This window comes from Mesoplodon mirus (genome assembly GCF_964341445.2).
Source record: "Mesoplodon mirus genome assembly, chromosome: 6".
Taxonomy (NCBI): domain Eukaryota; kingdom Metazoa; phylum Chordata; class Mammalia; order Artiodactyla; family Ziphiidae; genus Mesoplodon; species Mesoplodon mirus.
Window position 1 is genome coordinate 142,107,103 of NC_138982.1, and position 14,622 is coordinate 142,121,724.

The following is a 14,622-nucleotide window of genomic DNA, read 5'->3' on the forward strand; positions in this document are numbered from 1 at the left end:
TAGACTCCCATCCTGGGCAACACGCCAGGAGACATGAGGCCCCAGGCCCATGCCACAAACCACCTAGAAATGCTGGACAGTGTATAACAAACACCTTTTAAATGCATACTAAGTTTATAAGAAAGTGAGAGAAAACCCAGGAGCCAGAAACAAAGGTGGACGTTGAAAGACCCCAGGTATCACAGTGCTGGTGCTTTGACTGCCTGTGAGACAGGAGATAAAAGTGAAACCTCCAAGCAGAGCTCCTCAAAGGGCTCTATCCTAGGAGCAAACCAATCACCAAAAATCAGTCAATACATAAGACCGCACGATGGCAAAGGGAGAAGCAAACTGCCTTGGCTTGTGTTGCGAATGAAGAAAAACCATCTCCCTTGAGAATTTGTAGCTGGTTTGACTCTACATAGGTTTGGAGTCAAATTCCTGCTAAAGGATTGATGTGATGGTGACCCTAGTTTGGTAATGGGCCTGAGGAATCCAGCAAAAGCAAACAAAAACACACTCGAGAAGGATGGGTCCTTTATCCAGGCCCATTGAGATTCTCCCAGATAAACCTTCTCTAAACATGAACTCACAAAACAAAAATACAAAACACATGAGGAAACAATCTACTCTCATTGAGAATCAGCACCCGCCAAAGACTTCAGAGGTTAGAATTACCAGACACAGAACCTGAAATAATCATACACTAAACGTTTAAAGATATTTTTAAAACATGAGAGAACAACACGATGATATCAAAAACAACCAGAAAGATTTAAAAAGAACTAAAACAAATTTATATTTTTCGCCTGTTTTTTAACCTCATTTTCCCAATCACAGAAAGAAAGACCGTCCCTCATTTATAAGGTCAAGCTCACACTATGCTCTTTATATCCCACCTCAGAGCCCTCCAGTGTCCCATCCCTGGGCACCTGACCACAGAAACACTGGGCCTCCTCCTGAGACTGGCACATACTGGGGAATGTCTTCCCCAAGGCCGGTGGGGAGGGTTTGAGACAAACAAGCCAGAGGTCTACCAGCTTTGTAGCCTGAAACCCCATGGAAGGCCCTGCACGGTGACGTTTCTCTATAGTCAGTGGGTGTGTGGCAGAGATAACAAGATACGGAGTGGACAGATTCGGAACCTAAGAAAAGACGCACTGTGAGTCCCATATTTTAAAGAAAGCCGCCTACAGCCATAGTGAGATTCCTCTTCCTGCGTATCTGAGAATTGGCAGAACTGGCTCTACCATCCCTAACCTTTGGTCCTCCTCCCTCTCTTCCTCTGGCCTATTTAAGAAAATTTTTAATTTTATTAACAACTTCACAGAGGTATAATTAACACACCACAAAATTCTCCTGCTATACGTGTACGAGTGAGTGGGTTTTAGTATTGTCTGCGTGTCCTAGGATGGCAGTAACAAATGACCACAGCCTGGTGGCTTACAACAGAAATGTAGTTTCTCACAGTTCTGGAGGCTAGTCCACAATTAAGATGACATCAGGACTGCGCTCCCTCCAGAGGCTCTAGAGAAGCATCTTTCCTTGCCTCTTCCAGCTTCTGGTGGCCCTAGGTGTTCCTTGGCTTGTGGCAGCTTTGTTCCAGTCTCTGCCCTCATCCTCACATGGGTACTTCCTTTGAATGTTTCTCTGTGTCTTCACGTGGATTTCTTGTAAGGACAGCAGTCATTGGACTTAAGACCCGTTTTCATTCAGTATGACTTCATCTTAACCAATTACATCTGCAAAGATCCTACTTCCACCTACAGTCATATTCTGAGGTTCCTGGTGGAGGTGAATTTTGAGGAGGCACCATTCAACCCACAAACAAGTGTCTTTACATTATCCAACACACACACACACACACATTACTAGTACAAACCAATACAAGTATATAGAGTTGTATGATCATCACCACCTCAAATTTTAGAGCATTTAGATTACCCCCAAAAGATTCTGCCTGTCCATTTAAGGATTCTTTCCTTTCCCACCCCCAGTCCTAGGCAACCACTAATGGACATTCTGTCCCTCTAGATTTGCCTTTTCTGGACATTTCCTATAAATAGGATCCTACAGTAAATATATATTTTTTGTCTGTAGCTTTCTGGATTTTTTTCCACTGTGCATGTTTTCAAGATTCATACATACTAGAGTGTGTACTTAGTACTTTTGTTCCTTTTCATTACTGAGTGATAGTCCACCGTGTGAATAGACTACATTTTGTTCATTCATTCACCAGTTGGTATACATTTGAATAGTTTCCACTGTTTGGATTTTACAAATAATGCGAACATTTGTGTAGAGGTTGTTGTGCTGACTTGTGTTTTTATTTTTCCTGGGTAGGTTGCTAGGAGTGGAACGACTGGGTCACAAGGCAGTTGTATGTTTAACATTTTGGGAAACTGCCACACTATTTTCCCAAGTGGCTCCACCATTTTGCAGTCTCTATGTAAGAAGATTGGGCATGGAAAAAATGTTCCCCTTCAACCACGTGATGGAGACAGGCCCAGGCTGAGCAGCTGCAACCAGTCTCCTGCAGACATGTCAAGATGATTAGCCAGAGACAACCTGGAAAAATGCCCCCATATAAGCAACCTAAGCAGCCCCTATTGTGTGCAACCCACTCCGAGTTCGCCTGTGTGCTCTTCCACATGTACTTTGCTTCGAATAAACTCTGTCTCTATTTCACAATCTTGGTCTCTTTGCTGAATTCTTTCTTCAAAGAAGACAAGGACCGAGGTCCTTCTTGCAGCGCTTCCACCACCAGAATCAGTGGGGGAGCTCCAAGAGTAGAGATTGGATAAAACTGCAAGAAGGTGAGCTGGCATATTCTGCTCCAGCATGATGCTTCCTGGCTGTGGAAACCACAGGTCCACCACGGTGCTTCCACTACAGAGGAGTTGAGGGTGGTGAGGAAGGTTCCAGGAGAGGGAGATGTCTGCCACCTGGGAGAACTAAGAAAACTCAGGGACAAGAGCTGTCCCTCCTCTCAGATCTTGAAGGCAGAAGGCTTCCAGCAGTAGCCTGTGTAGGAGCATGAGAAGGGTCTATGGGTCTGGGAACCCGGGACGATTGTCCCTTCTCCAATTCTCCTCCTCACTGAGGACAAGGTCTGAAGCCCTGGGAATTCAAAGGCCCCAGGTAAAGGAGCCATGGACTGGTCCAGATAGCCACCAACCATGGGGCGCCAGCAGAGAGGAGGCTGGTAAGCACACCACTGGTAGGGCCCAAGGGAGGCGTGGCACCCTCTTCAAGAGTGTCTCCCACAGCAGGGGAGGCTGGGCTGCAGCTCCGAGAGGAGCAGGGAGCAGAGTGGACCTCTGCCCCCATCTCCCTGCTCCTGCCTTTGTCTTTGCATTATCTGTCATCAAACAGCTCTGGCTGCTACCGAACACTTTTGAACAGGGGTGTGGAACTTGGACATCTTATGTGTGGATGGAGAGCTGAAAGAGAAAGCTCACAGCTTGACCAAGGGGGAGCTGGACAAAAGCTTTGGACACCTGTGCTTAGGACCGTGGGGCACACCTGCTCTGTTGCGCAGAGCCCCATGTGTGACCCCAGGCTGCCCAGCGCGCTGTGATGCCTGGGATCACTTTCCTGAACCTGGTGGTGGGGAGAGGCCAGGCTCATCTGTGAGGTTCTTTGGACATGTCTCCTTATCAGTTTTCCTTTAAACATGGAGTAAGAATTTTCTTTATAGTGGCTCCATTTCAGTAAACCTCAACCATAGGGAATATATTTATGAAAAAATGAAGCAATCATATATCATGTCTAAGAACCCCAAAATGCCCCACAAATGTACAAAATGCAAATGTTTTAGCAGCAGGGGAAAGTCCCTGATGCTCTCTGTTTAATGTTTGCAAGCAGGACACATGACTGAAGTTAAGATACTTTTCTGCCCATGGCAGATGCAAACCCACCCTGGGAGAAAGTGGCAAGCTACCAGGGGTGGGACCACCAACAAAAGGGAAGGAATGAAAGAGCTGATACGAGAGAGGGAAGTGTGACAGCACTGAATAGGCATGAACCTCAGGACGCATGGTGATGCGGGGGCCACTTGAGTCCAGCAACTCCGGTGTCCATCCTCCCGTCACCCCACACTCATCTCAGCCACCCCTGAGTGTTTCTGGGGGCTCCAGAGGACCATCATTGTGGGTTTTTAAATGATGTTCCTGAACCATTAAAAAATGTTAAGCTAGCCTGGTGTGGTTGGTTTAAAATGATTTAAAATACTTAAGATTTCTTTCCAAAATGGCTAATAAAAACATTTTAAGTGTCCAAGGGGGTAGGAGAAGTCAGTTCTGTGGGCAATTTACTCTGTGCTCAGGGACTCAAAATCTCTGTATAAGCATCCCTGAAGGTCTTCTTTCGAAAAATATACCAGAACGGAAGGTCGTGCTGTCGTTTTCCTGGGAGGGATTTGGAGGGAAGCCACTGCCACTGCCAGCAGACGACTGCACTTGGTAGGGTGTCCTCAGCAGTGGGTACCAGCTCCTCTAGTTGTACTCAGGGATGCTCAGTAATGTGAGTCAGGTTAACTGTTCCTGGTGAAGAATCCTTTTCCATGATAATGGCAAACCTCATATTTGTATATGTTGTAAAATTACTTGTAAACTTGAAACAGTTGACTTTTTAATTAAAAAAATTATGTTCTAAGGAGACAAATTATTTGAGAATCTCAAGATGCTTCCTTTTGCTTCTACAATCACTTCATCTTTTAAAGACAGGAATTGGTTTCCCATAGTAAGATTTATTAGATAAAACTGAGGGCCAAAAATGTAGAAGAAAATGGGAAAGTTAATTAAAGTATTCAAGAACAGGACAGTTTATGCTATGTCTAGCCCACACTGGACAACTCATTGCTGAGGAAGACACCTAGGTGACAAAATATTTATTTTCATTTGGATGTATATCCATGTTTAGGTATATTTTGAGGTTTTTTTTTCTGTTTTTTTTTAATTGAATGGCAGATTCTTTAAATTCTATGGTGCTTTACAATTTTCAGAAGTTTCACACACATGGTTTCATATAATCCCATAATAACCCTTTTTAAAATCCCCTATGCCTGTCTTGCCCCACGCCTCTTCCTTCTCCCCACTGGTAACCACTAGTTTGTTCTCTATATCTGTGAATATGCTTCTTTTTTGTTTTGTTCACTAGTTTGTTGCATTTTTTAGATTCAACATACATATAAGTGATATCATAAAATATGTATCTTTCTCTGACTTACTTCACTAGTATGATATTCTCTAGGTCCATCCATGTTGCTGCAAATGGCACAATTTCATTCCTTTTTATGGCTGAGTAGTATTCCATTGTATATAGGTACCACATCTTCTTTATCCATCCATCTGTTGATGGACACTTAGGTTGCTTCCATATCTTGGCAATAGTAAATAACGCTGCTACGAACACTGGGGTGCATGTATCTTTTCGAATTAGTGTTCTTGTGTTTATTTTGATCTAGACCCATGAGTGGAATTGCTGGGTCATGTGGTAGTTCTGTTTTTAGTGTTTTTAGAAACTCCATACCTTTTCCCATATTTTGAATTTGAAGCAGGGAGTCGCTCTGATGCTTTGCCTCCATGGGGGCTGTGACGATGACTATGGGCCTCATCCTAACAGATGCTGAAATGTGGGCGTGTCCAGGGATATGAGGGACTGAGCCAAGGCGTACAGGTGGGGAGATGTGTTATGCTGGCTGGTGGCTTCCACATCTTAAATGCAATGGAGGGTGGGGACCCCATCAGAAATGCTCATGGCTGCAGGGATTTGGGGTCCTGGGTGGGCTTGTCCAGGATCTCAGGCAAACAGTAGGTTTGTGTGAAACTGACATACAGGGACACTGTGGGACTTAGCAGGTAATGAGTCAGCTCACGTTCACGTCTGCAGAGGTTATACATCAGGACTTGGTTTACTGTTTTATTGGTTGCCTCAATTTAAGGAAGAGATGGAGGAAAAGCTGATAATGAAGACTAAATATCTGAAGCCACTGCAGGCTACACAGCCCTAAATATTCAGAAATGATTCTTCTAGTATGAAAGATTCAGCAAAGAAGTCTGATTCATCTGAGTCAACAAAGAATCACTCACACCATTGACAAATGAAATTCCCATATAAGTCTTTGCTGTTTCACTTCCATCTTGTTACTGTAAACAAAAGTACCAACCAAACTTCATGTTGGAACACTGGTTCATTAGCTATAGGGTGTCTTATGGGAGCTACAGATGCAAAAGTTCATTGAAAAGCAATAAAAGTATTTTGTGAGCTTGAATTGGCTATATGGAATTGATGATACCTAATATTATATATTTTATTATTATTTATACTTTTTTGAGATCTGCATCTTAAATGTTTACTAGCACGCTACGGGGCATATGAGCAGAAGAATTTACAGACCAGAAACAAAGTAATAGGAACATCATAAACGAAGTGCTGTCCCATCAGCCAAAACAAGTAGGCAGTTGTTTGTGGACATGCCCCCCACTTCTTATGCTTCCAAAATGGAGGGACCTTCTATCAGAACAGCACTCCTGACCTCTCTCCTGTATGATGGGGCAGTGACTTACTGATGTGAGAGTTGGGAAGGAACTAACCAGTGAGGCCCAGTCCCTTTGGGGGACTTGTTGGCAGAGGGTGTGTGTCAGATCTGCAAACCTCCCATAATGATAGGGGATGTGTCTGAGTAAAAGGAGAGCTGTGCACCTCCAGCCTGGTCAGGGGCTGGGTGGGTAACTCTCCCTAATTCTAGATGTAGGATTTGTAAATCCACATTCTCCAGAAGTCTCCTATCAAACTACACTACTCGTGTGTCTCTCCATTACTTGATTCTGAACTCTATGGTATTATTTTAGGGGCCCCCTTAAACTCTAACAGCAGGTGTGAACTATTGACCTTGAGCAGATATTTTCAGTTGCCTCCCCAAGCCCATTTTTTCTTTCTTTCCCCAGTTTTTAACAGGAGACATTATAAAAAAAATCTATACCTGAATGAAAGAATGTATTTAAGTGCCTTTCATAGAGCCAGGTATTGCCATATGACTGAGATCAAGGCAGTGACATATCTAAAACTTCTGGGAGGCATGCTCAGCTGGTTGTAACCCCTTTAGACTTTCTCTGCCTCCTCCTGTGCCAGCCTGAAATCAGGACCTGATAGCTGGAGCACCAGCAGCCATCTTGGATCATGAGGTGACTCTGAAGATGGGAGCTTGGGTTTCTGATGACACCCTGAAGCTATTATCCCAACCTCGCCTGCCTTGCTCCAGGGAAAAAAAAAAGCTACATGACAGAGAACTGAACTATTATGTTTATCCATTATTATTTTGGATTTTTCTATAATAGGAGACTGAGAATTGTTTTAAGCTGACCTTAACCATAGGTCCAGACTATTTCGGAAAATATGGCATATATTCTATATTGAAAAAACAATTTCTATTGGCTGGCTCTGTACAGGAGGATGTAGTGTATGCCTCATATAGGTTCCAAAACAACCACCAGTTGAATACTTGTTGTTGATGGGTTAGTTTGTCATCAGCCTGTATAACATGGTAGTTGCCTGAATCTAAATCCTTAGGTGTGCCTCTGGCTCACCGTGTGGCCTTAGACAGTCCCTTAACCATTCTGTGCCTTAGTTTTGGTTTTTGTCCGATGGAGATAATGATTGTTGAGAGGTAAAAGGAAGCCAGTCCACAGCCCACAGTCAGTGTTACATGAGCTTAGATTCATGGCCTCTCCGTGTATCTGATGGCAGGGATTTCTTCATGCCCCAGGAGAGGGGTTCTTCAGATGAGGAATGAATGTGAATATGGGTTTTGACTTGGGGGCTGTGGTCCGCTCAGGTCTTTGGGCACATCATCTTCATGAGGCTTCTTTACTAAAGACATCTTCAATCTGGCCTCGTATCCACTAACCAAGATTTTTTTCTTATAAAGGCTGAGAGCTAAGTCATGATAATTAAAGATCCCAAAGCCACCAAAAGTGACCTCAATTGCAAAACTGTAAATAAATCTGTTGTAGGCGCAAGAAGAAGAAAATATTTACTTGTCATCCTTATCAAAGCTGGGAATTTAGCTTTGGAACGTGGCCCCCTGGTCCCTAAAGTAAGGAGCCTATTTCTACAACCCCCTGTGCTGAGCACAGAATAGAGAAACTCTGGTGGTAAAGCTGTGTTTGGAAATTAATCCACACTAATGCCTCCCAGTGTCCTGGGCATCTAAATGTCACATAGAGGATTTCTCAGTGTGCGGTATTTGCTGAAAAAGGAAAAAAAAGAAATTTGTAAAATGGCAGAGTGTGAAAAAATACAGATTTCCTGTGAGGACATGGTAAGTGTGGTCACTTCCCAGGTTAATCGCGCTCATTTCTTTACATTCCAATGAGAGTGAATCAATTCTACAGTAAGGGTCTCTGTCCTACCTTATGAGCTGCTACGTAGGGCAGGGAGCAAATGCATTGTGAAGGCTGGTGTTCACCTGAATGCAATCTCCTATCACTTTGAAACATCCAACTAGAGGAAGATATTATTGCTCTCCAAGAAACTGCAGCATTGCTTGGAGAGCTTGCTTGTTTTCTGCCCTTTCCTTTTCTTACTAATGAAAAGCTTTATTGCATTCTACATGGGAGAAGTGCCTCGACTAAATCCTGGCCCTCTGGTTTATGGTTTGATCCTCTTACTCTGCAAAAAAAAATGCTTCTTGTTTTACTCATATGTCTCCTTTGGAGGAGTGCCCCACCAAAATGGGGATTTTAATTCTGGTTAATAGTCAGAAATAGTCTGACAAGCCCATGCTCTGTTCCGCCCAAGTGTTTTCAGCCCTTTAAAGAAATGGTCAAAAGAATTTTTCTAAAGCAATCACTATCACGTCTCTTTGCAATGTTAATGTCTGAAGGCACAAACTTTTCGTTGGTCACAGTCACGGGTGCTGAGAGATGACAGCCTGTCACTGGAGCAGGGCTTTCTGCAAGGGTCTCTGAAGCATAACGAACGGGTGGGGTAAGGTAACAGGGATGGGCACCAAGGGGAGGCCAGAGCAGCCCTGCTAGTGGGTGCAAAGGAAATGCACACCAAGAGGGCTTTGTTCAAAGATGGCTCGCCGTGTGCTTCTCCTGCAAAATTTCCCATTAAAGAGAGTGCTGTTTTATTTCGTTACATACCGCTTTATAAATTTCCTTCATAAATCAGGCTATCACCTCACAACATCTTAGTGTTCAGCAAATCTACGTTCTTATGGTTTCAGGGAGGCCCATCTGACCTGCTTTCTCATAGATGCAGTGGTAGAGTGGAGCTGCTGCCACCCCCCAGGCTGAGCCGATTCTGCAGATGGAGATCAACTCTGCAGTCCAGTGATACCATCTATTTAGCTTGAAATTGGCCACGGTGGGAGGATTTACACCACTGAAACTGACAAACGCTAGAAATCAGGACTTTCTTCCCTATCTCCACCCCCAACAGCTAGTTGTTTAACACTAAAGGATTTACCAGAACACTACACAGGACGGTATGTCGCTATGTGAATGATTTTAAAGGGTGTTCCCATCATGCCAGAAGCACTGAGGAGGTGTGAGTTTACCTACGAGCAATCACCAACCTTACTCATAACAGTGAACCCTGCAAATAAGAACAGCACATCACTGCATGTTTAGACAGGGAATTCAGCGATAAATTGAGGGACGCACTGATTTTTCAACACAAGGAAAAAGAGAAAATAAAAACATATTAATAAATCACTGATAAGAAAGATTATTTCCAAACTTTCCTGTTTCATTGACTCTACCAATAATACAAAACTGATCCTAACACAGTTTTATTTCTTTTCTTCTACCTTAGCTCTGCCAAAAAGACCACTGAAAAAGAAAGAAAAGGAAATACCAGGTGTCCTGGATAAGCCACAACTAGACAACATGTCTGTCAAGATAGTATGGTTCAATTCCTTCATTTTACAGAGAAGAAAAGAGAAAATTAGAAAAGAGGAATGGGTGTCAAGGGCCCAAATGCAAGAGTCAACCAAGATCTGACTTTAATGAGTCCTATTTTAAAACCATCATTATGATCAATAACGACTCCCATAGAGGGCAGCCAACCTTCCCAAGTGCCCAGGACCTCCTGTGTTTGAGCAGGAAAGACCTGCATCCTGGGGAGTCCCTCAGTCCCTCCACGTGGTCAGAATAGAGGCGGCAGAGGACAGTGTGGAGCTAAGAACAAGGCAACAAGGTTGCCCCAACACCCAAGCTGGAAACCACAGTCGGGGACACACAGTCAGTCAGGGACACAGTCAGGGTTGCCAGCTGGGAGGGCCGTGGACAGAGATGTTCTGAGACTTTTTTTTTTTTTTTTGCGGTACGCGGGCCTCTCACTGTTGTGGCCTCTCCCATTGCGGAGCACAGGCTCCGGACGCGCAGGCTCAGCGGCCATGGCTAACAGGCCCAGCCGCTCCACAGCATGTGGGATCTTCCCGGACCGAGGCACGAACCCGTGTCCCCTGCATCGGCAGGCGGACTCTCAACCATTGCGCCACCAGGGAAACCTGAACACGTTTTTTAAGCTACTTCTTCTTTCTCTTTTTTTAGCTACTTCTTCAAATATTTTTTTACGTCTTCCCAACATTTGATTATAAACATTTTCAAACATACAGAAAGCTGAAGAGCCATATACCCACTGCCTGTGCTCCACAATGAACATTTCATGCAGAGATTTGAATCAAAATTTATTTTCATTATCATTTCATCAGTCAATCAAAAGTTACTGAACACCCAATTTTCATTATTCTGAATACATAAAATAGGCTTAGGTGAAAACGTGAATCCGTGAGTGTCACAAAGATCAGGTGCTAAGATGGCAGCCATCTTCTTGAATTCTGCTGCTCAGGTTGGGGACCCCCTGGAAGTGCTTTACTCTGGACTCTGCAGCTGTGGTTTGGGATCTGGTGGCCTTGGGTTAGAGCACTGGTCCTCTCAGAGGAGGAGAGGAGAAAGGGGCCCAGGAGCAAGGAGGCTGGGCTCCAACCTCATGCCGTCCATGGACATGATACCATGAGAGGGCAAGACCATTGGCTGCCCTGGCACTTTGTTTTCTCATCTGATTCATAGGTGAGCTGCATGGGACCAGGTGTTCTCAACCTGGCCTGCATCTCAGAAGTTGGAATCAGCTGAAGAGTTTTAAAAATGTAACAGTGTCTAGGCCCTACCCCAGATCAACTGAACCAGAGTCTCTGGGGGTGGGGCTTGGGAATGGATTTATTTAAAACTCTTCTAGTGATCCTAATATACAGCCTGGAGTGAAACAGTTCAACTGGAAAGCTCCAAGGCCTTTCCAGTTCTGACTGTCCTCCTCTTCCCATTTTCCTTTCTAATCTCCCCTTTGCTCCCTCCCTCCTTCTCTCCTGTTTACCTTCTTTCCTTCCTTTCATCTTATCCCTCTTTCTTCCTTTCTCCTTCCCTCTCTCTCTCTCTCTCTCACACAGCATCCTATAATAACAACAGCTAACTTTCATGCATCCTGACACTGTGCTGGGACATTTTCTATATACTGTGAAGGTATTCAATCCACACAACAACCTGATGGGATAGAAACGCGGGCCATAGAAATGACCCAAGACATGTTTATAAGTGCCATTTTAAGTACGTTCCAAATTATACTACAAATATGTGTGAAAGATGTAGAAATAAAATTTCTAGCAGATTCATCGGATTTAAATTTATACGAACAGATGTCTACGCAGATGATCAAAGAGAACCAGACACCAAACACCGATTTTGAAGGGGAAAAAATTAAGATTAAAATATAAGAGAATTTTAGGATTCATTTCATACGTGACATCTTGTTCCCTTCCTCTTTATTTGTAAGTAAGGAAATAGACCTGGAGGGTTTAAGCCTGGCTAAATAAGAACCTCTTCCCTTTCTGCCCCTCTCCTACCCCTAATCCAAAGCTCCACTGTATCCAGTAAGATTAAAAAAATCAATATCATCATAAAATTAATATCATAAAATTAATATCATCATACAATTATCTTTACTCCCTAGATAAGGAATCTTTCTCTCCCCTCTCTTTCTTTTGTCAGGCTCTGGGGAAGCTAAGCGGGTCTAAGCTAAACCTCATGAGGTAAATCATGCATCTGAACCTCTGTATCCTGCCAAGTTTCAGGTCAATTTGACATCCGTGATCTCACAGTGACATGTGTGTTCTCAGTAGAGAAGGGAATGCTTAATTCCATGTACCCATACTAAAACAGAATCAGGGCAGGTAAACAGAATTGGAGTCTAAAGCCATGCAACAGGTCAATCAAAGACCTACAAGGAGAACCCGGGCCTTCTGGATCCAAGTGCAAAGCCACTTTGCCGGACCATAGCTGAGGCCCCAAAGCTGGTCCACAGGGCACAGAACTCTGCCTGCTGGGGCGAGGGGTGCCAGAGCATCCTTGGAAGCCCCTCCATCTGGGGCTGGACCCATTCAGGGGAGATTTCCCCTGATGTCCTTGGTGGTTCCCTTTCCTCAGCTGCAAAATAAAGATCTCAACATCCCTTCTGCAAGCCTATTGCCTATTTGAGAGATGAGGTCGACAGGACAGGCTCCATGATTTGTAGGTTCCAGAGCAAAATGAAAATGTGGAGACTTTTGTTAACAAAGCAGGAAAGAGGTGCCATTAAAGTTATAAAATATAAAGCCTTTTTTCTTTCTTATTCTGTCTCTCTTTCTCTCCATGTGTCATGTTGGAGATTTTTAAAAAATATTAAAACAGCCTTTTATTTGTTAATGTCACATAAGAATTTTAAGCAAGTTACACTATCTTAAAAAACACAACTAATGCTTTTTAGGAGAAACCCTTCCCTCCCCTCATCCCCCTCACAAATTAAGAATCTAAGAGAAGAAGTAACCATAAAACAAAGTTTTGCGGAATCCTTCATCCAGAGGGCTTACGTGATGGTTAGGTTAATATTGCCTTCTTACAAAATTTCTCTTTTCCATTTAAAAAGAATTCGTCGCCTTGATTGTTTATTACAAAAAATTCAGTACAAAAGTTTGATGTATTGAAAAATGCTTTTCCCCTCCCTCACAGCACCATTTTATATATAGCAGACAATAATCAGCAGTAGATTGCTAATCCAGATGGAGCAAGATTTTCTATTTACTGTTGTGTCGACCCTCCCAGGCACCCAGGACACACCCTGGGACTTGCAAGCACACGACATGTGTGCACCCTACTAGCTCAGGGTTCCCTTCCCCCCAGGATGACCACCACACCCAGGCCTTAGATGGGTGACCCCCAGGTAGCGCGCGGGGCCCTCTGAAAGCTCTCTGGAGCTGTTGTCTCTGGCAGGGAGGCTCTGTTTACACCCCACGTGGGGCTGCCATGGGGAGCCCGACCCCAATCTTCCAACACACACCCAGGTTCCCGTGGGGTGGAGGATGGCAGTGAGGGCTGGGTGGATGCAGCAAAGGGGAGGCCTGGAGCCCAGGAAATGGGGGGAGGGAAGGCAGCTGAGCATGTGAGGTGGCGGGAGGTGGGATGACTCAGGAGCTGAGCCTTCAAGTCCCCAGTTCATGATGCATTATGCCATCAGACTGCATTACAAAACACATTTAAAGACGAAATTATTAAGACCTTCAAGAGAACAGCTGAAGAAGCTTAAACCCCACGTGCAGGGTCCCTTGGGAGCTGGGAACCCCATGCAATGGCACTGACTGTGTACCCTGGGGGCTGGCCCTCGATACTGGTAAGTACCCAGCCTCCTAGGCAGACACAGCTGTTACCAGTAGACAAGAACAGCCTGGTTACCTGCAGTGGGTAATGAAGCTGCAGGGGGTAACGAAGCTGGGAGGGACAGTCTCTCGGGCAAGGCTCCTGCACACTAACCGCAGCCTTGAACACGGACTGGGAGCCAGCAGGCTCCCCTACTCCCATCACCAAGGCAACCGTAATGAGAAAAGGGGATGGTCCTCTTCCTAACACACTGCAACCTCCCGATGTCATCTTTCCCTGTCATTGAGGTTCCTATCCTCGCATCACCTGGGGGCCACCGAGGAACCCATGGTCGCATGTCCCAGTCACAGCAAATGCACAGTATCCTCAGAATTCTCCTATTCTTTCTTTTTTTTTTCTTTTTTAATTTTTATTGGAGTCTAGTTGATTTACAATGTTGTATTAGTTTCAGGTGTACAGTAAAGTGAATCAGTTACACATATACGTATATGCACTCATTTTTAGATTCTTTTCCCATATAGGCCATTATTACAGTGTATTGAGTAGAGTTCCCTATGCTATACAGCAGGTCCTTATTAGACATCTATTTTATGTATAGTAGTGTGATATATGCCTGTCCCAATTTATTCCTCCTGCCCCATTCTTCTCCTTTTCAAAAAACTGTGGCAAAATATTCATAACGTAAAGTGGATCATTTTAACCACAAGTCCAGTGGCATTAAGTGCCTTCACATTGTTGTACATCATTTACCACCATCCGTCTCCAGAACTTGTTCATCCTCCTCAACTGAAACTCTATCCTCATGAAGGAACAACTCCCCATCTCCATCCCCTAGCCCTCCACCCCCTAGCGAATTTGGCAGTTTCAGGCACCTCCTATGAGTGGAATCAGACAGGACTTGTCCTTTTGTGATGGGTTTATTTCACTCAGCATAATGTGTTCAAGG

At 44.2% G+C, this 14,622-nt stretch overlaps 1 protein-coding gene across 2 annotated transcripts in view; it reads right to left on the reverse strand.

Moving 5' to 3' along the window:
• Positions 1-14,622, reverse strand: part of DSCAM (DS cell adhesion molecule) — a gene marked incomplete at both ends in the record, with an annotated part of 740,068 nt that overhangs the window by 158,331 nt on the left and 567,115 nt on the right. The window lies entirely within an intron of this gene.